This window comes from Megalobrama amblycephala, linkage group LG2 (assembly GCF_018812025.1).
Source record: "Megalobrama amblycephala isolate DHTTF-2021 linkage group LG2, ASM1881202v1, whole genome shotgun sequence".
NCBI lineage: Eukaryota > Metazoa > Chordata > Actinopteri > Cypriniformes > Xenocyprididae > Megalobrama > Megalobrama amblycephala.
This window is the reverse complement of record NC_063045.1, coordinates 58970970-58993306: the sequence shown is the minus strand read 5'-3', so window position 1 is coordinate 58993306 and position 22337 is coordinate 58970970. Positions and strand designations below refer to the sequence as shown.

Sequence of the window (22337 nt, the reverse complement as noted above, 5' to 3'; positions counted from 1 at the left end):
TCGTCAGTAAAGCCGGTTCCCTGATTACCGCTAAATCGCCATCACCTGCTTTCAAATGAAGCGGCATTTAATAGACAGAGCCGTAGGTCACTGAAAAGCCACGCAATATCGCGTTCATATCGCAGATGAATCGCCTGCGATAATGAACGCGATATTGCGTGGCTTGTCCGTGAACTACGGCTCCGTCTATTAAAAGGCGCTCCGTTTAAAAACAGGTGATGGCGATTTAGCGGTAATCAGGGAACCGGCTTTACTGACGAAATGCGCGTGAGAATAGCATGCGATTAATCGTGCAGCCCTAAACAAGATCTATTCACTTGGAAATTGTGCTAAATGTAGGCTACCTGTACTTAATCATTTGCAAAGATGTACTGAGACATTGAGACATGTACTTAGACATTTACAATTTGATGAAATGAATGAGAAATTCAATTCTGTTGTGAACAATTGCCAAGGGGTTTGGAGATTTGTCCATGTTGTTTTGAGAATGTAATTTCTGTTTCAAGAAATGAGCCAAACCAATGGAGAAAAACTGTAATATTGTTCTTACTAGATAGTTTTGTGGACTTTTTTTTTTTATCATTTTTGTTCCTCCATTGCTAGATTTTTATCATTCATATTTAAAAGACACCATATATCATATTCAAAATCATATAAAATATTTTAGATTTAAAATGATATTCAATTTTATATAAGATCTGTTTTAATATACTAAACATAATATAAAATGTTATTTTTTAAATTTAATATACAATATAAATATTTGTATTTAATGTATAATATAAATTCTAATAAAGCCAGTCGTAACTCTAAAGGTCTTGATATTGAAACATCTAATATATCTAATAATAATTCAGCGAAGAGCTTTATGAAGAAAGTTATGAAACTCACTTTTTTTCATCCTGTGTGTGTCTTAGACGCCCATCATAGACCTTCACTGCTGGACCTTCAGTTTCAGAGACTCTAAATGAAGTAAGAATGACCAGAGATGTTAAAATATTCCATCTGGATCCTTTAAATTGCAATTTTAATGAGTGTAAGAATTGTACAACTTCGCACAACTTGAAATGAAGTGCTAGCGTGGCTTTACTTTTAACGGTACTAGCTTCCTGCTAAGCTGTGGAGTCAGTGTTTTATGAGGCTAATGTAGCCTGCATTCATTAGCGCTGTTCGTTTGTGAGGAACTAAATTAATTGCCGTGGGTCGAGTGAAGAGATCAGGGAGTTTCACCTTCATTCTCAGGATTTTACACCAGCTGTGCCGGAGCAAACACCATTTCTGCTCGTGATTTTATATCTATAAACTCCGTTTCGCTTGCAACAGCAAAAGTTCAGACTCTCGGGTACCATTGTATAGTTTTAGCCTTCACTTAGTTAATATAAATGTCTTTGTGGCTAGCATGTGCAAAAGTCAACATGAACGACTTGGATCAGAGCATTGCTAGAAAAGCAGACTGATGGGGTGCTAATCAAACGATAATCCTGAAGGACTTCAGACCCGAGAGACCCATTAACACCCACTTTCTTGATCCATCAAATGGTTTAATAAGATGTGAAGTGTCTCTATGCGCCTCTCGTGTGATCATGACCTTTCTGACAGTGTTTGACAGCGGATGCTCATATAATTGATTCTGTGACACATATGGTTCAAAGACCTTTTGGTATTTTTCTACACGGCTGACGTGTGTTTGTTAGCAGTGAATGAAATGACACTCTGGTGTATATTGAATTACGCAAAATGCAGTTTTAATATATTTGTTTGGGGAATGAATTAATTGAACATGCAAGAATGACATATAATGCCCCTGAGATTGCAAGTAAACAACTGGATTTTCATATTTTATGAAAATGTGAGTAAAGTTTCACTAATTAGAACAAACAAATGCTACAAATGTTACAGCGGTGGCTGTTTATTTAAGAAAGATTGTGTTTATTCTCATGCTTTCATTCTTAATAATTGCTCAGATATCTACAGATGCTGACCGCACACATTGGGTCAAGCTGTCTGTACTTGTGAACAGGATCAATAAATTGACCATCAAGCGATCAGTAAGTGGATAATCATTTGTTCAGACGAGAGCAGCTCTTGAAACATCTTCCTCTTTGAGTTGAGTGCAGGTTAAAGGCTGACTTTAATCCACCTACAGAAAACACATGGTGCCCAGGGTTATGAAGTGACACTTTCACAGCCTCATCAACGGAGTGAACGTTTTGTTCTTTCCGGATTTCACTGCTTCAACCTTAAATTGCACCTTAAGAGATGTTAACTTCATTTCATCGTCTAACAGGTGATTAGCTTTTCATGTTGCAGTTGCAATTTGAATTTGAATGCAAGGAAATAGAATGAATTGTAATTCAATGTCATTTTTAACTAGAAAAACTTATTTATTAAGAAAAACTTGTTTATTAAAAAGCTTCTTAAATGGTTACTTCAGGATTTAGCATTAAGCTTTGTATTAGTAGAATACCACTAGTATTTTCGAATTACTGTGCTTTCCCCCTTCATATCAGCCCGAGATGAGAGATTTATGCATTTTTATTCTGTAAAAAAGCCTCCGATGACGCAAAAATCGTCATTTTGCGTCATCGGAGGCTTTTTTGGCCAGAGGCTTAAAACTACAGCCAGTAATAGCAGGTAGTTCCGCATTTTTTCACCACGCCCATACATATGCGTGTTTGAGGTTACTCATGGACATAGATCAAAGATTTTATCAAAAGTTGGTTTCAATTATATTTTTAAGCTTACAGTAATTAACATTATTTTGTTATAGTCTGCACTACATCAGTGGTTCATCTCGCAAATTTATCAGTCTCTGCAGTCATCTCAACCAATACAGCAACAGGCTTTTGTGGTAACATTAGCATAAATAGATAAATAGACTAACTCAGTTTTACAGAACAGTGGCTTTACTTTGATAACAGTCAACTTATATGCAACTTATATGTAATTGTCTATCAGGCCTCTAGGCGAATATGCTTAGTACCAGATGCCCAGGCTGTTCGTCCTCTGGTAAAGTGAATATTGATGGTATCGCGGTGTCCTTCAGAATGGTTCTCTTCATCGCAAGGATATTTGGTTCGTAGTCCTCGTGCTTGAAATGGAGACTACATATTCTGCGTTTTTTTAGGTTTTCTATAACGGTGTCATCTCCAAACTTCGGGTGTTTGATGGCCCGCAGCCACTGTTTACATCGCTCCAAATCTTTAATCGGAAAATGATGGAAACTTACTTGTCCTTTCCTGGTTTTGGGTGTACATCCAGGTACAAAGCAATTTAGCACCATTTCGCTGTAAATGTATGAACTAACTCACAATTTATAGAATTAATATGTAACAAAGCAAGCCTAGTTGTTTGAATTTTCCTGGTAATGCCGCCTGTAACCGATAGGCGTGGTTTGGGCGTGGCCTTGCAAGGGCAGCAAAACAAGTGCATTCTGGGAGTTGTTGTCTTTCATCCACATTAGTCAAAAATACATTTTCTACCTTTTCTCAGTCTAGAAAGCTCCAAATTCAAAAATAATTTCACATTTCTACTACATAAATGACCAATTTTAAATACACATTCATCTTTCCAGGGGTGAAGTACCCCTTTAATAAAAATTTTGTTTGAATATTTTGAAATAAATGTAAAAGGCATTACATTTTGGTGATGGATGGAACGATGGATGGATGGAACGATACAATGATGGATGGATGGATGGATAAATGGATGGATGGATGGATGGATGGAAAGATAGATTGATGGGTGAATGGATGGAAAGATAAAATGATGGAAGGATGGATGGAACGATAGAATAATGGATGGAAAGATAGAATGACAGATAGAATGATGGAGGATGGAAAGAGAACAATAGATAAAACGATGGATAGAACAATAGATGATGGATGGAAAGATAGAACGATAAAAAAGATGATGATAGATGGAAAGATAGAACGATAGATAGAATGATGGATGGATGGATGGATGGAAAGAAAGAAAGATATAACGATAGATAGAACGATGGATGGATGGATGGATGGATGGATGGATGGAAAGATAGAACGATAAAATGATAGAACAATGGATGGATGGATGGAAAGATAGAACGATAAAACGATACATAGAACGACGGATAGATGGATGGATGGATGGATGGATGGAAAGATAGAACAATAGATAAAATGATAGATGGATGGATGGAACGATAGAACGATAGATAAAATGATAGATGGATGGATGGATGATGGAAAGATATAACGATAAAACGATAGATAGAACGATGGATGGATGGATGATGGATGGAAAGACAGAATGATAAAACAATAGATAGAATGATGGATGGATGGATGGATGGAACAATAGAGTGATGGATGGATGGATGGATGGATGATGGATGGATGGATGGATGGATGGATAGAACAATAGAACAATGGATGGAAAGATAGAATGACAGATAGAACGATAGATGGAAAGATTGAACGATAGATAGAATGAATGATGGATGGATGGATGGAACAATAGAGTGATGGATGGATGGATAGAACAATAGAAAAATGGATGGAAAGATAGAATGACAGATAGAACGATAGATGGAAAGATAGAACGATAGATAGAATGATGGATGGATGGATGGAAAGATATAACGATAAAACGATATATAGAACGATGGATGGATGGATGGATGGAAAGATAGAATGATAAAACAATAGATAGAACGATGGATGGATGGATGGATGATGGATGGAACAATAGAGTGATGGATGGATGGATGGATGGAACAATAGAATGATGGATGGAAAGAGAATGATAGAATGATGGATGGAAAGATAGAACAATAGAAAGATGATGATAGATGGAAAGATAGAACGATAGATAGAATGATGGATGGATGGATGGATGGATGGATGGAAAGATATAACGATAAAACGATAGAACGATGGATGGATGGAAAGATAGAATGATAAAACAATAGATAGAATGATGGATGGATGGATGGATGGATGGAACAATAGAGTGATGGATGGATGGATGGATGGAAAGATATAACGATAAAATGATAGATAGAACGATGGATGGATGGATGGATGGATAGAACAATAGAACAATGGATGGAAAGATAGAATGACAGATAGAACGATAGATGGAAAGATTGAACGATAGATAGAATAATGGATGATAGATAGATCACAATTAGTTATAATTAGATAATAAGTCTTATTTTTCATCTCAAATCAGACCAATCTAAGATATGATCAGTCTTAAGACAAAAATGAGATGACTAACTGACAATTCAGTCTCAGTAGTTTATGTAACAGGTCTACATCAGCAGCTCACTAGGTTTGGGAACATTTCTGCAGCCTTGAACGTACACACACTCAAACAAGCCATTAAATGTGCAGGACTGTAGTGATGTTTAAACTGTTGTGTTTGGGTACATTTACCTCCGCCACACGCAGACCTTTAACATCCCCTGTGTCTCTGACATTTACAGTGCTTGACGGAAGCGTCTGCAGAGGGGATTTGAGGGAAGCGATACAGTGGGCAACATCTCGGCTCTCAGACGGCGTGTGGCAGGAACGTGTTAAACGTACGCCGTTAATTACTCTCTCAGATGATGCGAAACACTTCCGTCTCTAATGAGGCTCCTGGGAACTTGGTTGTACACAAATCGCGTCGCGCCACAACTAAAAGAGACGAGAAAAAGAGGAAACAATGACACAAGGTACTGAACCTGAGGATGAGTAACTGAGGTTAAAGGAGGTAATGAAACACCATGTATTTTAGGAAAGTTGTACACATAAACATGGACCAAAAGTAACATGTGAACTTAGTGTTATTAATTAATGGTGTTTCCTTTAATTGTGTGTGTTGTTATTTTACCAATTGATCAGATGCACCAATTTGACCTGCTGGACCGGAAAACAGCTGAAAAAAGTTATATATATTTTTTTATTTTAATTCAGTTCATGTTTATTTTAGTGCATTATATATATGTTTAGTTAACTAAAATAACCCTGCTACTCACATTTTCTTCAAATAATGTAAAAACTGTTTCAATAGAGACATATATATATATATATATTTAAAAATCATTAATACAACCACTAGAGCAGCTGGTAATAAAAGATGACAAATGGGAGTTATTTTAACCCTCTGTTATTTAAATTCCTGTTTGGAATCTCATTTGCACCTTTCAAAACAAGAAACAACGCTGCCTTCTTTTAATCAAAATCGCAGGTGTTTACAAAGCGAGTCTTGATATAGGCTAACCAGCTGTCCAACTGTGAAATACATTTCCACCATGCCTGTCAAAAACAAATCAGCATTCACAACTGACAGACAAACAACACTGAACTAGCAGATGAAGTACAGGACACCTAAAAGAAAAACAGCACCTACAATAAAAAGAACAACACACCAAAATCAAGGTCACTGTTCACTGTCTGCATATTAAAATGAAAAAGCTTTCAAAATGGCTGTCTTGCATTTGTGTTGCCATGTTCGGGGTTTTCCCACTGAATTGAGCTACTTTAACACTGCTGTTTTTCATGTCCGCAGGTTAAAGCAAGCCCAAATATTTATTTACCACTGGAATGCGAATTTTACTGGGGACCCCCTGAAACAGGATTGGACTAGTGTTTAGCTAGTTTTAAGTGGCAATTAGGCAGGTTTGTTGTGAAAACCTGGCAACCCTTATGCAGCTTCTTTTCATATTAAGGGCCCTATTTTAACGATCTAAACGCAAAGTGTAAAGCGCACGGCGCAGGCGCACTCAGGGTGTGTCCAAATCCACTTTTGCTATTTTAACGACGGAAAAATGGTCCGTGCGCCGGGGCGCATTTTTGAAATGGGTTGTCCCTATTCTCTTAATAAGTAATGGGCGTAACGTTCAATAAACCAATCAGAGTGTCATCTCCCATTCCCTTTAAGAGCGAGATGTGCTCGCGCCATGGCGGATTGCTATTTACATTTGTTGGCGGAAAAGCTGAACGCTTTTCAAGCGAATTGAAAATAGGTAGCCTAATTCTAATACACGCAATGACTATTCATCATTACATTTTTATATTTATGTAGCCTACACAATAATATTCTTTTACACTGTAATCCTTTTGTTTTTAATATTTGGCATGTTTGTGTGATGCGCATCCCTGTGTGTAATAAGCAAAGTCAACGCGCACTGTGAACGCGCCCAGAGGCGCAGTTTCTACCAACGCGCTCTAACAAAAAAATATTGCGCCATTGACTTTAGACTTTAGACCAGGTTTGAGTTGGTCTATGGCGCAGTCTATTTTCAGCTCCTTAAAATAGCAATGCGCCGGCAATGCGCCTGAACACACCTCTTTTTAGACCAGCACGCCCATGGGCGCACTAACTGGCGCAAATGCATTTACTAATTTAAGGACGTGGTGCTGAACGGGAAAACGCGAACGGCGCCGGACGCAAACTAGCAAACACACTTGCGCTGCGCCTTGCGTCGCATTGCGCCGGGTGTATTATAGGGCCCTAAGTGAGGTGTTTGATGTTGGAGATTTTAATTGTAGACTAGTTAACGTCATCGACATACAAGTCAGTGCGTATTATAATAAAAAGAGATTGTAAATAACTAGGACTGAGTGGGTCAAAGGGCTTTATAATGTTTCCTGGGGTGCACTTATAATGTTAGTATGCTTTTTACATAAAAAACTGTCATAATTTAGAAATAAGGCATTTTTCCTACCCTGATTTTAGCCCTCTGATTTGAACGCTCTGTTTTAAGGGCCGTGTCTGCTGAGAGACTTCAGTGTGAACGCCCACTGCTGTGATTGGCTGACATCTTTGCATATGAAATAGCTAATTATCACTCTCTCGAAAACGTTTAGCGCGCTTTTGCTATTACAGTTCTCAAGGTTAATTATGAAAAGTGCTGCATTTCATTTAGATCTATGCCATTATATTTAGATCGTGGCATGAAAGGTTGCAGTGATGAAGATTGTAGCCGATCACAGACATGTTGTTGAGCTCATGAAAGCAGTGATCTCGTCACTGCAACTCAATTTCTGCACACTAATGAATGCTTTCATCATAACTAACAGTGCACATATGATGGAACTAAGAGATTTGTTGAATGAAACAGGAGTTTTGGTGCGAGGCACTGATAAACTCAGGCTGTTTGATTGACAGATCCAGCGTTCTTTGATTGCTTTCTATATATAATTTAATCACCGTTTAAATAACAGATTATTTTCATCCTACTAAGAGAAACAACATGAAGTTGAGCGTTTAGTCACTGGTTTGATTTACTGACACACAGACAAAGAACATCTGACTGTACATTTTATTTATTTTATTAGTTTATTTAACAGGGACAATGCAGTATAATATTGCTACAATTTCAAGCAGCCGATGCTCCACATACAGGCTTCTAGCCAAAGGCTAATTTGCAGCCCCAGTCCCTGGTTAGGCTTTTTTTAGCAACAGTTAAACAATAATCACACAAAAAATAAACAAAAAATAAAAAAATATAACAATAATAAAAAAGCTGAGACTGTGCATGACCATCAGTGTTCACAAACCTGCTGTTGTTTGAACCACTTTTTTTAAATTTCTTTGAAAAAAGTTTAACTCTGTTTGCATTTTCAGTTCAGCTGGCAGGCTGTTCCAAAGCAGTGTACCTTGAACTGTAAATGTGGATTGTGCAAATTTTGTTTTCCTTTTTGGTATTGTGCAATTTTGATTAGTTGCACCTCATGTAGTGATCCCCTTACTACTCTGTTTTGATATTAATTGGCATATCATTTCTGGAGCAAGATTATATACACATTTAAACACCATTTTAATAAGAGACAAAATTACAACATTTTCAAAACTAAGCAAACTATATTTTTGTAAAATATTACAATGATGCCATCTATTTAGTGTTTGTTTATATACATGAATCATTAATATCAGATCAGGCATTAGAATGAACACAGTTACTGACATGTTGTTGCATTACTGTCGAGTCCATATCGGAAAAGTCTGTTTATAAAGCCTGCGCTGAAATGCGATTGATTTACCAAAGAATCCACAGTGAAATGTACCGAATACTAATAAATAAAGCTCAACTGAGACATTCACATTGTTGAAAATAAATAACTATATTCCTAGCATTAGGATTCTTTGAAAGGTAATGTTATTTTAGTCCTGTATCGCTCTTCTCTCCTCTTCATCTCACTAACACAGCAGTGGGCGGGGCTAACACTGCAATGATGAAGTAGGCGTTGATTTCTTCTGTGGAGGCGGAGTTTCACCTATCTATGTCATAAATAGGCATATTCCAGGATCAGTCGTTCGATGGGCCTGGTGTCAATAAAAGCTTTTATTGGACTAACAAGGAAGTATGATTACCTCTATGTCAAAAGCTCAAGGAAAAGTTGATTTCTCAATTCATGACCCCTTTAAAATACTGTTTTCATGATTTTTATCGAATCTCATTTTGATGAACCGATATGGACTCTTTAATCCAATAAATCGATCTTTTAGTCTGTGCTGTTGAAGCGTGCTTCCCATCCAATAAATCGCAGTAAGTTTTGTGATTTGTTAGTTTTAATATGAAACAGAGCTCAGCTTTGAAATTATGTCAAATTTACAGTGAAATTCAAACAATAAATACCATTTTGGCGCTCTTTATTGTGACGTGACGGATCGCAGTAATGCCTCAGATCAAGCGGCACGTGAACCGCTTTACTAGTAGCTTGCTAGTTACACCTCGAAATAAACATGAATGAAAATCAGAAAGAGTTGAAAGATACAGAATAACTTACTGAAACCCACATCACGTCTCATGTAATCGCTTAATTGGCCTTTCAGCTGCGGAAAGACGTCAATGAAACAGCTTATGTCACGTGATGTTATATATTTACCTCAGAAAAGCCATTCAATAAACATAAACTCGATAATTAGCTAAAAAAATGATTCTAGAGAGGAGCATTTTGCTAAATATATGTGTATATATTTCATTCATTGTATTTTTACTCAACCTGTTTTTCAACATTTAATGTATGAATATGTCTGTCATGTTTTTATGACAGCCACTATTTAAATGTTTATATTTAAAAAAACGAATAGAAACATAATTGTCATTAAAAAATGTCTTAAATGTAATTTAAATGTATACAAATCAGTTCATTTTAACCTTTAATATTACAGTAATGTATCAATGGGGTTCTCTGTATCATTACTTGAGATATTTTTTTTTTTTCCTTGAAAACATTTGCCATACTGTACCTGATACATACCCCAATTAATCAATATTGAATTGAATAGAATGAAGTCATCACAAGCTTGTGAATCAAATTCAAATTGAATTGTGAAATGTAATCCCCAGCCCAAGTAATAACCCAGGAGTTTCAACACAACACAGCCTGACAGTCTAACAAACTGTTGAGAGAAACCTGGCAAAGACGATCCATGAGATTGAGTAAAGCATCGAGTCAAGTTAAACATCCTTTGATATCATCTGTGTGCTTTTAAAATTAATCATTCTCAAAGTCAAACCTCCAGAATCTGGAGTCTGTCCAAAGACATTCATTTTAAACCGAGTACAAATCTCAAACAGAAAGTAATTATTTTTCTCCTTTGAAAAGCTAATTATCAATTGAAGTCTTCTGCTGTCAGATCACCAATTATGCATAATTACATTAGCAAACCCGTCCAGGAGAGGAAGTCTGTGACACGCCGTATCTTATGAGCTTTTCATGTTACAGAATTTCAAAAATGTGAAAATTAAATCTGCGAGAAGAGAACCGAAGAGGGTAAAACAACCCTCGGATTCACTTCTATGTTAAGAGACCATCAAATTTGTCAATTGGCACTTTGACTCGGCACACTTATAACCTTTTTCGCTCTGGTATTTTGAGTGTAATTCTCAGATATGTAGAGATCATGAATTATGCATGGCCTCGTATGGCTCCATTAAGCTTTCTATATTCAACTTGAAGCCAGGCGGCATGAAATTGTACAGTTTAATGTGGCTTTAAAAGAGTATTTATCACGTGCAAATCGCAGATACGATTTACCTGGCAGTTATTATTTTTCACAGCAAGATAAGAAGCGAGGAATGCATTTACATGAAATGGATCTACAAAGGTCAACGTATGAGCTAGACCTCAATTGCAATTTTTTGATTTAAACAACCCAACACGAGCCTTATCAGCATTTTGCCATAATTCACATATTGTTAGGGTGTGAATACAGATATGCAGAAGCAAAGCACAAAAACAGACCCTAGAAGTTTCTGTATATATTTTATTTATGTGTTTTGGTTTCTTATGGATGAATATATTTATTTCCCCCCGTTGAACATTCACTGAATATTAGTAATTTAAAAGCATCTAAAAATTCTGCTCTTGAAATTTTTTTCATTTGAAGTGCCCCAATTATGCAATTTTAAAGGTTCCTAATTTTGTTTTGGAGTCTCCTACAATAAGTTTACATGCATCCAAGGTCAAAAAACACTTTAATATACTCCTAATATACATTCCAGCATCAGCTCAGTACCTGAAACAGTTCGTTCGAAGATTCGGTCACTCCAAACCCTGCCTTTCTGAGAGCCTACTCTGATTGGTCAGACGGCCCAGTCTGTTGTGATTGGTCAGCTGTGATTAAATCGGTTCTTATAAACTCCATTTATCTGCACTTTGATCTTCGAAACTTTGCAGATCTTTTACATTCACAAAAAGCTTTATTACACACTAAAAGATAATCACACACTAATATAATATATTACACGCTATGAAAGATAATATCTGAAAAAGCATGATAGGGGCACTTTAAAGCTCGTTTGGAAGCACCAATTAATCAAAAGAAATTGTACGTCAGCAGCCTGCTGTCTGTTTCTAACCAAGCTGATTCACTGTCCATCGAAGTGGAGTGTTTTCGTTGATAACTTAATGCCAGAGGAACAACAGCACATTCAGCTTTAGAGTAATTAATGATGATTACATGCTCATGTAGCTCGTGTTGTTGTGCCTCATGCCATTAATCATAATTGGGCTTCCAAAGAACAAGGCGAACACACAATGACACGTCAGTGGCCTCTGCGTTTCCTGTCAGGTCGAAACAGTCACTGACGAGATTAAAGTCACATCCGAACGTGATGAATGCACCTGCAGCACATCTGAACACCTTGAACACTAAAACAGAGAAACACGTCAGACCAGAGCACTCACTAAAGGTTACGAGTGGGAATATGGTTCAGTTTATGGTCCTATTACTTTATAAACTGATTCAAATTTTTGAATTCATTTCATCATTTATCAAATGAATCACTGAGAAAATCGGCCAAATTAAAATATTTAAAAGGCATTATTGTGGCAGATGAGTCAATCAGAAGCTTTAATTTTTGGGGAATAATTAACAAAATTTTATTGTTAAGAATTTATTAAAAAGGACAATTAAAATTGATTTAAAATGGCCATTATATTACATTTTTAAAAAAAAATTGTTTAACTTTTTTTTTTTTTTTTCAAAACGGATTAAAAATAAATTGATCAAATTAAATGCTGAGAATTTGCTAAAAACAAATCTGGTAAATTTAATTAAAATAAATTATGGTAACAGATGAGTATGTCATTGACTAATGTCTCATTTTTGGGTAAAAATAAAATCAACAAAATTCAATTATTAAGAATTTATTAAAAAAGTCAAGTAAACTGAAAATGACAATTTTTAATCTTTTAATTTTTTTTTTTTTTTTACATTTTTCAAAAAATGTAAAAAATGTTTATCAAATTAATTTCATGATATGATGATATGAAATGCTGAAAATTGCTGACAAAATCTGACAAGAGTCTTATTTTTTGGGTAGTGCAGGTTGAATAAAATAAAATAAAATAAAATAAAATAAAATAAAATAAAATAAAATAAAATAAAATAAACATCACCATTAAACTAAATAATTATTAATAAAAAATATTTTACTAAATTTGTATTTCTAAAAATACAGTGCAGGAACTTCTGGGAACACTATTAGGTGACTAATAAAATGGTTCAGTGATTTATTTATTATTATTTTTTTTTAAGCCAGGTCAAAATAATTAACCCGCAGTAATATGAAAACAAAGCAAAGCAAAGTTACGGTCATGCTGCTGGAAAATGTAGTTAAGTTAGTAGCGTCATTGCTGTCGCTCTCTAATTCAAATAGACAGCAGGGTTTAATTAGTAATCAAAATGATATTGTCGGATTTATGGAGAGAAACAGAAGGGCTAAAACTGCCATGAGATGAGATGAAATGACACCATGTGCACCATTGAACATGAAATGCCAGAGTATATGACGCTTTTAATTCCTGAAACCTCTCCATATTCAAATATAATTCACGTCTAATTGAAACGTGAAGGTGTCAAAAGCTCTCTGAGACTGAACGCTCTTCTCACAAATGCACCAGCGCAGATGTGGAGAAAATCGAAGAGCTGATATCTCATTTAACAACACGCACTTAAACTGCACGATGGACTCGAGCCCTGATGAACAGATGAGGAGATTCTTATCGATCTGCACGGCTGCCGACTAAGTGTCATTAAATCAGCCATGCAAATGAGCGATCCTGCCTGAGCGCTGTCGTCCCAATCCTTCCCCTCCCCGTCAAAACCTGAACCTCCTCGAACCTCTGAACGATTGCATTTGCTGAAAGAACTTTGAGGCTTGATCAGAAATCCTATAACTTGTTTTGTTTAGACTTCACCATCAGAATAAGCCAAGTGAATTAAATGTCACGAGTCACATTATTTAACCAACGTTGTTTTCATCATTGATAATAATCAGAAATGTTTCTTGAGCAGCAAATCAGCATATTAGAATGATTTCTGAAGGATCATGTGACACTGAAGACTGGAGTAATTATGCTGAAAATTCAGATTTGATCACAGGAATAAATTATATTTTACAATATATTACAATAGAAACAGTTATTTTAACTGGTAATAATATTTCACAATATTACAGTTTAATTTTTGATCAAATAAACGCAGCCTTGGTGAGCATCTTTCAAAAATATTTAAAAAAAAAACCCTTTATTATTACAAACTTTTGACCGTTAATCAGTTTTGGGTAAGTAATTATTAATTACTAGCTACTAATGTCATCTTCAACAGTGTAATTAGATTACTGTACTAATTACTCTCTCTAAAAGTATTGCACTACCTATTACTAATTACTTTCTAAATCCCATATCAACCTTGACCTGTTGAACAATACAAGGATAGACAATTTTTCAAATAAATAATATAAAATTGCATAAATTATTCTTGAACTGACCAAAGTATTTAAATGGAGAAGGTTACATTAAAAACACACATTTTTACATAGGCCTACATTAGACAGTAAATTTTGATGTTAATTATATTGTTTTATATAGAATTGTTCTATAGATTATACAGCAGGGCTCTTCAAGTAGTTTCATTCTAGGGCCTGGATTATCAAATCAAAAAGTTAAGGTGGGTGAATAAATTGAAAAGTATTCTCACAGTGAAGACTCAGGTAAAACCATACATGGCTACTCACTCACTACCACTATCAAATTATATTATATTATATGTTATATAGGCCTAAAAAAAACGCCTAAACACAGGTACAAACTACACCTTAACAAAGATATGAATTGTATATTCCCCTACCCACCTAATTAGAAATTGCAATATAAATGGCTATAACATATTCAATATAAATATTCCACATTTTCACAAACCATGGCAATTGTACTACAGTTTTAAATTGGCACAGGGATTTAAAAGTCTTCTATCTTCATTCATGGCACATTTCTTCTGTATTCCTCATCAGTCTTGTTGGGAATGTTGGCTGTTTCATCCGATAAAAACTATCTCATAAAACTAGTTTAATCATCGAGTGATTTGTAGCTACAGTATTTAAAGCAATTACATCATAAATAACTGTAATTAAATTGCAGAAAATTTAATTCCTTTACTTTTTCAAGGGAAAAGTAATTAAATTACTTAGTAATGAGTTATGCCAGTTTTCACAAGATGTAATATAAGTCTCTGGTGTCTCCAGAATGTGTCTGTGAAGTTTCAGCTCAAAATACCCCATAGATCATTTATTATAGCTTGTCAAATTTGTTTTTGTGTGTGTCCCTTTAAATGCAAATGAGCTGCTGCTCCCGGCCCACATTCCAGAAGAGGGCGGAGCTTTAAACAGCTCAACAACAACAAAGCTGGAGAATCTCACGCAGCCAAAATGAGGATTGTCAGTAAACGGTGTTCAAGCCTTACATTGTTCAAACCGGAGTCGACACTGATGGAGAGACTCAGGAAGAAGTTACAACTTTTAGGATGCAACTGGAAGTTATCCAAGTGGATAAATTTATGTAGTTGCTTTAAAGTTGATTCAACTCATCGACTAGCATGTGCCGTCATGTTAATCTTTTGTGCAAATATCATATGGACGCCCACTATTCATAAGCGTACCTGTTTGACAAACAGAGCCACACATACCAGGAAAACGTTTATGATTGCTATCAAATGCTGTGAATGGTCTAAAATTTTTCCCAAAGTATCACACAGACAGAAACGTTCCTTTTTTTAGCAATCGAGCTTGACAGGGTCAACTTGCAGGCTATCCAAGCTAATGAGACTCTAAATAGTGTTCAGTGCTTGTCTGTACAGCCAACGACAGAACAGTTAACATGCTTTGCTCAAACTTTTGCCATGGTGTTAGAACTGGTACACTGTTGTCACTTGCGAAAACAAAAGTGGGTGCTGTGGGTGGAAACGTGCAGATTAAGGGGTGGTAATATTATAAGTTCCCCTTCCTACATCCCTAGGGGCACGTCCTGATATTGCCGAGTTAGATGTGTTCCTGGGTCAACATATTTTGTTGATCCTGGAACAACATTCTAGTCTGAAAATTTAGTCTTAACCCTGTTCCTACCCCTAAACCTAACCCTACCCATAAATTATCCCAAAAATCAGAGAGAAATGACAAATAACTCTGATGTAGAAGCACCAATTCATGATTTTAAGCCTAAACTTGACATAATCTGTAAACTTGTTCCTCAAATCCTGATTGGTTTATTTGAATGTTGTTCCAGGATCAACAAAAATTTTGACCCAGGAACATGTTGAACTCAGCAAAATCAGGTTATGCATCACTAGGGGAGCGAAATCTGAGCAGCTCGTTTTTTCACATGCTTGCAGAGAAAGGCTTGCCAAAACAAAGTTACTAGCTTGTCCTGGGTTGATGGATGCAATGGGGACTCGATTATAGCACTTAAACACGGAAAAGCCAGATTTCCATGATATGTCCCTTTTAATGTATTTAAATGGTATTTTCCAGATAAAATAAAAAATTGCATAATGTATCGCTTTTTATATTCCAAAAAATGTCATTGGGTTTGGCACGAAACCTGCATGTGGTTGGGTCACATATCTCACCTCATCTCTTGAAGGCGGAGCCCACAGTATCCATCACCCCCATATCATTGCCACGGACGCTCCATGATGTCATTATTGGTGACATGACTCCTCCTTTATTGGCAATAGACAAAATATAGAGTCCCGGGCCAAGCGCAGATCCGTATGAATCTCAGGGCCGTTTCGGCAGCACCATTATTCAGATGCAGGGAGATTGTGTATCAGCAGCGCGGGCGTGTTTGTGTCTCCTGGATGGGAGCCGCATGCACACGGCAGATTTCATTTTCAGGATTTATGACTTATTGTGTGCTGGCGCGGGATCTTTTAAGGTTATAAACAGCAGGTTTGGTAACTGTTATTCTGCCTCTGAGAAATGTGGGAATTGCAAACGCATACACTTGTTTGTTGAAAGCATCCGAGACTGGTATCGGTCCTCTTATATACTGCAGTGGAATTGGCATTTAATGCATCATTCTGTACTGCGTGCAAATGCTCATGGGAGATCTGTGCACATCCACATATTCGAGAAGAAAAGCTTGGGTTTAGTTTACAGAGTTAGGAATATGTTATTGGAGTTATATCATTACAACACTGAAGCATCCTTCATTTCTTATTCCTATCTACAATGCACATCCTGGTATTAGGCCTATAAATATATATATACACTGATCAGGCATAACATTATGACCACCCCTAATATTGTGTTGGTCCCCTTTTTGCTGCCAAAACAGCCCTAGGCATGGACTCCACTAGACCCCTGAAGGTGTGCTGTGGTATCTGACACCAAGATGTTAGCAGCAGATCCTTTAAGTCCAAGGAGTCTGTAAGTTGTGAGGTGGAGCCTCCATTGATCGGACTTGTTTGTTCAGCACATCCCACAGATGCTTGATTGGATTGAGATCTGGGGAATTTGGAGGCCAAATCAACACCTCAAAATTGTTGTTGTGCTCCTCAAACCATTCCTGAACCATTTTCACTTTGTGACAGGACCCATTATCCTGCTGAAAGAGATCACAGCCACCAGGGAATACCATTTCCATGAAAGGGTGCACGTGGTCTGCAACAATGCTTAGGTAGGGTAGGTGGTACGTGTCAAAGTAACATCCACATGGATGGCAGGACCCAAGGTTTTCCAGCAGAACATTGCCCAAAGCATCACACTGCCTTCCGCCGGCTTGCCTTCTTCCCATAGTGCATCCTGGTGCCATGTGTTCCCCAGGTAAGCGACGCACACGCACCCGGCCATCCACGTGATGTAAAAGAAAACATGATTCATCAGACCAGGCCACCTTCTTCCATTGTTCTGTGGTCCAGTTCTGATGCTCACGTGTCCACTGTTGTCTCTTTCGGCGGTGGACAGGGGTCAGCATGAGCACCCTGACTGATCTGCAGCTATACAGCCCCATACGCAACAAACTGATGCACTGTGTATTCTGACACCTTTCTACCAGAACCAGCATTAACTTCTTGAGCAATTTGAGCTACAGTAGCTCGTCTGTTGGATCGGACCACACGGACCAGCCTTCAGTGAGTCTTGGCTGCCCATGACCCTGTTGCCGGTTCACCACTGTTCCTTACTTGGACCACTTTTGATAGATACTGACCACTGCAGACCGGGAACACCCCACAAGAGCTGCAGTTTTGGAGATGCTCTGATCCAGTCATCTAGCCATCACAATTTGGCCCTTGTCAAACTCACTCAAATCCTTATGCTTGCCCATTTTTCCTGCTTCTAACACATTAACTTTGAAGACAAAATGTTCACATGTTGCCTAATATATCCCACCCACATATATATATATATATATATATATATATATATATATATATATATATATATAGCATACATATACACATATTGCATTCACATTGTGTATGAATTCTACAATGCATCCCAGTGCATTTCCAATTCCAGTGTGACCAATGCATCTCTTCAACTGACCAAGGTGACCTTCCACAAACTTCATATTCAACTAGATTCTCACATTTTCTGAAAAAATAATGAGAGTTGTGCTTACCTGTGACTTTTGTGGATGGTTGCCAGGGTGCTATGTTGTTGCCAGGGTGGTCAAAAGAGTTTCTACTCTGTAGATATAGCTCAGGTCCCTCATTCAGTGTGCATCTGTGGTTTTTTTTTATCATCTAGCAGGTGAAAATGGTACATCTGGTCACAGTATAAAGTAACAGCACACTCTCCTCAACAATTGAAATCACTAAAACTAATAACTAATGGACCTCTAGCTATATAATAATTTAATAAATCTGATTCACTTTACAGCTCAATCTCATCCCTATTTTTGCTTTGCATATTTGGATTCATCTTTTGTTTTCTGCATGTTTTATCAATATGCATATTACTTCCATGTGACACTCAATAAATAAAGGCAGATGCTAAAGCCAGAGATGAATATTGTGCCTTCTGCTAGAAAGATACTGAGATCACCTGATGCATGGAGCATATTTGACTTTTCATTCTCAGAGATGTTCCGTCAGGATTGATTTGATATGAATCTGGCACAAACATCACAGATCACATCAGCACGGTAACAAAAGGGCGTTGTGAAGAATCACACAAATCGTGAATAACAAAAGGAAACAAACAAACAGACCGCCAGCCAGCGCCAATGTTGAGAATATATCAAAGGAAAAAGCTCTGGTCTTAATGAAGTCGAGGCTGAGAAACATGCATGGCACGAACAGAATCTTAATGGCATTGTTATCGATCGCATCTTAAAGTCCAGATCCAGCAAGCGCCTGATCTGAAAACAATGAGGTTATCTGAAATCAAAGCCATCTCCCCTGCTGAAGCACATCAGAGGGAACGTTTAACACCTCCCAAATGCCTCCGGAGAGGCCATCGCATCCAAGCCAGGAGGAAAAAACACTCTTCTTCTCGCTACAAACAAGCAGATCATGCAATCAGGGCCTTGGAGGTTTCCTGCTCTCACGTTTCCTATCGGTGCAAAACAGCTTGACAGATGAAGAACTCTACAAACACAAGTTCGGTATGTTTGTTTTACAAGAGAATAAGGATTTTTTTTTTTTTTTGATGCAGTGGTACTGAAGCGTTTAAATTATTTTTCACTGCTTTAATTTGGAAGATCAATAAATGAACAACCTCAGTGGGCCCACCAAAACAGAGAGCATTTCTTCATACCGACGTTACGCACCATTCAATTCATTGAATTTAGAATGACTTTACAATTCCAATTCAATTTCAGAATTGGAATTTTATTTGAATTAAGGTAGTACTCAAGATGCAGAATTGCAATTCTAATTTAAATGCAAGGAAGTGACATGTATTCATCTGACATCTGATACTTAAAAAGCTTTGATGTTTGAAGGTTTATAAGCAGAGAGAATGAAAGATTAGACAGATAGATAGATAGATAGATAGATAGATAGATAGATAGATAGATAGATAGATAGATAGATAGATAGATAGATAGATAGATAGATAGATAGATCTTTTGTTGCTCTTTCCTGCTCTACACAAAGTTCTTTCTGAAAGTTCAGGGGTAAACTATATAAGACATGGTGCTTTAATAAAAAGCCACTCATTTGCACTTCTTGCATGTCAAAGAGAGTTCTCTGAGTTGAGCTTGATTCTGAGGACTGGCTAGCACAAATTCATTTCATTTAAGGCCAGATTGTGAGTCGGCGCCCGTCTTATCATGTGCTTACATGAAACTTTTGATTGGCAGCCTCAGAGAGAGGTTAGACCCTGGCAGGAGCGCCCGAGGGTTGTTGGCATTATTGCCCGTTTTTGTCTGTCACCCGCACACGAGGCTGTCTGCCACTCACCTCTCACGGTAATCATCATTTATCATGCACAGCTCGCTTTGTCTTTTTGCCTCAATTCACATTGGTAAGAAAAATGGCATTTTGGCCGTCATAAAGTGAGATGGATTGAGCATGAGAAGACGTCCCACTGTTCGGACAATGAATCAACGGCAGGATAGATGGCCGAATAAGGAGCCGTGTGTAAAATCTGCTGGTCACAGATCAGACTGAAGCACATGCTCGTTTAATGAGTCATTTTTTTAAATCATTCATGACTTTGAGTTATTGATAGCAGACTGACGGGGTTGAGCCTGTAATAAATAAACGCTCAATCACAGGGAGAAGAAAGATCTGTTCCAAAACCTACTGAGCCATCTACATAGATAACATCATGTGTGCCGTTCAGAACTGAACTGGGAATAACTGAGGATGACAATTCAATTCCTGAATTTGAACTGAGGTAGAAAACATTGTGCTGAAAATTGAATTTAGGAATTTAATTCCACTGTAACTCTAATTAAATTCTAAGAAATTCTTAACTGTTATTTTAATTTCAATGAAAATACTTATTATTTACACAAATGTGAGCATACACTTAACATATGGAACATTATTATAAATATATAATTAATAATGATAATTAAATATATTACATTCAATAAATTAATTTTCATGTATAGACCATGATGTAAGAACACTTGCTGAAGTTTCACACAATGACTTCAAATGACAGTCAAATGACAAATAGTCAAAATTAATGATGTATTTGTGTTTTGTTGCAAAACATGGATTAATGAAATTCCTCTGGTGTATTACTGTGCAGAATTTCCTTGAATTGCAATTCGATAAATCCCTTTTCCAGTCATTCCAGTTCCAACTGCCTGTGTTTTGGCCAGGTGAATTCATACTAAAAGGGAGATAATTTTTTGATGATCATGATTTCCCCCCCCCCCCAACTTTTTCCAGACACCTTGTTTTGGCCAAATTTCAAAGCAGCACTGCATGTATCCTTCAGTGAAGGCAATCCCAGAATTGCTAAATTAAAACCTTTTACAATTATTAAAAAATAAAAATATATTTAATATTAATAATATATATTAGTTTATTTATTACTATTTATTTATTAAAATATTTATTTACATATTTTTAAATAATTAACTTTAAAATAACTTATTTAATTCCATTCTAAAATGTATTGATAAAAATCTAATTAGAAAAATGGTCAGAAAGTAGAAATTATTTTACAAACCCAATTCCAAAAAAGTTGGGACACTACTAATTGTGAATAAAAACAGAATGCAATGATATGGAAGTTTCAAATTTCAATATTTTATTCAGAATACAACATAGATGACATATCAAATGTTTAAACTGAGAAAATTGATCATTTTAAGGGAAAAATAAGTTGATTTTAAATTTCATGGCATCAACACATCTCAAAAAAGTTGGGACAAGGCCATGTTTACCACTGTGTGGCATCCCCTCTTCTTTTTATAACAGTCTGCAAACATCTGGGGACTGAGGAGACAAGTTGCTCAAGTTTAGGAATAGGAATGTTGTCCAATTCTTGTCTAATACAGGCTTCTAGTTGCTCAACTGTCTTAGATCTTCTTTGTCGCATCTTCCTCTTTATGATGCGGCAAATGTTTTCTATGGGTGAAAGATCTGGACTGCAGGCTGGCCATTTCAGTGCCTGGATCCTTCTTCTACGCAGCCATGATGTTGTCATTGATGCAGTATGTGGTCTGACATTGTCATGTTGGAAAATGCAAGGTCTTCCCTGAAAGAGACGACGTCTGGATGGGAGCATATGTTGTTCTAGAACTTGGATATACCTTTCAGCATTGATGGTGCCTTTCCAGATGTGTAAGCTGCCCATGCCACACACACTCATGCAACCCCATACCATCAGAGATGCAGGCTTCTGAACTGAGCGCTGATAACAACTTGGGTTGTCCTTGTCCTCTTTAGTCCGGATGACATGGCGTCCCAGTTTTCCAAAAGAACTTCAAATTTTGATTCGTCTGACCACAGAACAGTTTTCCACTTTGCCACAGTCCATTTTAAATGAGCCTTGGCCCAGAGAAAACACCTGCGCTTCTGGATCATGTTTAGATATGGCTTCTTTTTTGACCTATAGAGTTTTAGCCAGAAACGGTGAATGGCACGGTGGATTGTGTTCACCGACA

The 22337-nt window shown here is 36.9% G+C and overlaps 1 long non-coding RNA gene across 1 annotated transcript; it reads right to left on the bottom strand.

The window, feature by feature from the left end:
• Positions 1 to 836: 836 nt before the first annotated feature.
• Positions 837 to 19676, bottom strand: LOC125262465. The gene is made up of 3 exons (XR_007183574.1): positions 18384 to 19676; positions 5421 to 5663; positions 837 to 963 (listed from the first exon to the last, which is right to left on the bottom strand). It is a non-coding gene; the product is annotated as an uncharacterized LOC125262465 (long non-coding RNA).
• Positions 19677 to 22337: the final 2661 nt, after the last annotated feature.